The 2,739-nt window shown below is 36.0% G+C and overlaps 1 protein-coding gene across 1 annotated transcript in view; it reads right to left on the bottom strand.

Moving 5' to 3' along the window:
* Positions 1-2,739, bottom strand: part of LOC106466743 (putative polypeptide N-acetylgalactosaminyltransferase 9) — a 115,366-nt gene that overhangs the window by 32,956 nt on the left and 79,671 nt on the right. The window lies entirely within an intron of this gene.

Here is a 2,739-nt window from a genome sequence, read left to right as displayed (position 1 = left end):
TTCATTACCCATTCAAGCCGTCTCCAAGCATTATTAGTCTCTAAGTGGGTTCTTCGTCATCGAATTTGAAATCATAAATACAATTCTATTCCTCTAAAGCCGGTTTTACAAGTTTTTATATCACCCGTTTGATTAAGCTACCATTCTAAGAGCCCGCATATAAACGTGTACACGCTAGCTTGAGACTCAAGTTGTAGCATGTAACCTGTTACCTTTATCTGTGTAAAAGGATTAGCGCATGTTTACAATCTCTCTACATCCACTTAAGAAGAATGTCATAACTGCACGCAGTATTGCATGGAAAGTTAGAATAATTAGTTGAATTATGAAAGGGTGAAATTAGTAGCTATTTCAACTACAACACTGTTCCATGCTACCTTTCACATAGTGAATGCATAAACCACGAGGTACTATTAAAGGTCGTGATGTTCTCGCACTTCGCTTTCCCTTCATATTTCTATCAACTTTATTTAGGTTGTACATATTCTTATCAGGAATTGACTCATATCAATGTAAACATAACAAATTACTGTTTATTACTGGTAATTAATAATGCATGGATTTGGAAATAGGTTTTGTTTCTTACTGGCATCATATTACGTTCTTCCTTCGCCTCTCTCAGCTTATTTGCTCTCTCTCACATCTCCCGGTCTTCTTTTTTTTCTTTCGTTAAACTCCTGTCTTTTATATTCATTTCTCAAACCCACGCCGAACTGGCCCCTTTCTTTCTGCCTCGCGCTTGTTTCCTTATTTCGTAATATAATGTTTCATAACCACAGGAGGTCTTGTCATTTCTATGCCGGCTGAATTTAGAAAGCGGCCGTTCACTTCAATATTTTTTTTTATGACTTAAAGTACTGTAATCCCCTATTTTCCTAACATCTTACCTCATAACAGGTACCAGCAGTTAAGTTTATCTTAAACTACATGAACAAATAAATCTCTTTGTACATGATGATAAAAGAGAGTTCATCTGTTATTGTCCTCCAGTGGAACAGCGGTACTTCTAAGGAGTTACAACGCTAAAATCAGGGGTTCGATTCCCAGTGTGGACACTGCCGATAGCCCAACGTGACTTTGCTTTACACCAAACAAACAAACAAACACATACTATTAAAGATTCTGTAACCAACAAAATCATGAACTCACAAGAAATTTGGTAAATATCGGTCTATAAGCAATTTTAGAGTTAAAATATCTGTATACCTTAGACTATGATTAAAGACTATCACCTAACGTATTCGTTCCATACTTACCGTGAATCATGTATTTTCAGCAAACGTGTGAAACAGGTTGATCGTACGAAAACACTGTAACGTCTTACATTTGGTTTGTTTGTTTGTTTAAAGTTAAGCACAAAGATACACAATGGGCTATCTGTGCTCTGCTCGCCACGAGTATCGAAACCCGGTTTCTAGAGTTGTAAGTCCACAGACATGCCGCTGTGCTACAGGGGGCATTATATTAGGTGATGATATTGTGCGTTTCCATTGAAGCAATGTTAGGTATTAAATTTACTTTAATTAAGAGAAAACTTGTATTATATATGTTTTATCCAAAAAGAATCTTGCCTTTGCATAGGCAATAATAATAATAATTAGATTCTTTGTTAATTTAATGTTTTGCCAATATACTAGTGCTGAATTTAAAGAGAACAGGCGTAATCACGATGGTTGCGTTTTATTATACTCTTGTGAACCTAATAATGCAGGAGCCCTCTACAAGATTAATTAAATCAGGTTGCAATATAAGATATATTAGCTCTCGCTATGTAACAGAACCTGCACGTACTTTCAAAGTTTTATGTAAAAGCCCATTTATATCGACGATAAGGAATGTCACGCACTGAAATTTTGTATTGCTTTTGGATATTATGTGAGGCTACACTTCAATAGTATCTCTATGGTTTTAACAGTTATAATTTGCAAGGCTTATGCTTCTGAGCTACTTGCAAATTAAAACCGTTAATTTCTGATATAATCAGTTATATAAACTTAACACACTAAAAAAAGAACTATTGTAAGATAAAACAATTAGACGCTAGGGATATTCTAATGTGTTTTGAACTTTGGTATTTTTTAAATCCTTTTGTAAATAATGCGGTAAACAAATCTGATTGATAAGAGAAAGATTTCGTATCGTTGATATTGACGCTTTTTTCACTTATGACGGTTGGTTACTGCACACAAAGTAAGAGCACGAAAAGAAACACAAAGCTGGAAGTCAATTGATAACGTCTACTTTATGTCTCTAGTTTTATTTCTCTGAAGAGATTTCTGAGACGCCACAACTCTATCTTTAGTTATAGTTTTCATTGTGGATATTGATTCACAGATTATAAAAGCAAAGTTTTAGTAAACAAGACTCTTCAAACACATTTTGTCCTTATTTCTTCGTAGAATTTCTACGCAACTTATCAAACGAGTGCAACTATCTAATTCCTTGGCCAGAGAAACTTACCTCCAATGAAACAAAGTCAACTTCTCTAAACAAATAATTCCCTTCTTATCTGTTGTTGAGGGTTTGGTTTGGTTGTTTTTTTTTAATTTCGCGCAAAGCTACACGAGGACTGTCTGCGCTAGCCGTCCCCAATTTAGCAGTGTAAGACTAGAGGGAAGGCAGCTAGTCATCACCACCCACCGCCAACGCTTGGGCTGCTCTTTTACTAACGATAGTGGGATTGAACCGTCACATTGAACGCCCCCAGGCTGAAAGGGGCAGTATGTTTGGTGGGACTGG

Source organism: Limulus polyphemus, unplaced genomic scaffold (genome assembly GCF_000517525.1).
Source record: "Limulus polyphemus unplaced genomic scaffold, Limulus_polyphemus-2.1.2 Scaffold0, whole genome shotgun sequence".
NCBI classification, from domain to species: domain Eukaryota; kingdom Metazoa; phylum Arthropoda; class Merostomata; order Xiphosura; family Limulidae; genus Limulus; species Limulus polyphemus.
This window is presented reverse-complemented; position numbering and strand designations above follow the sequence as displayed.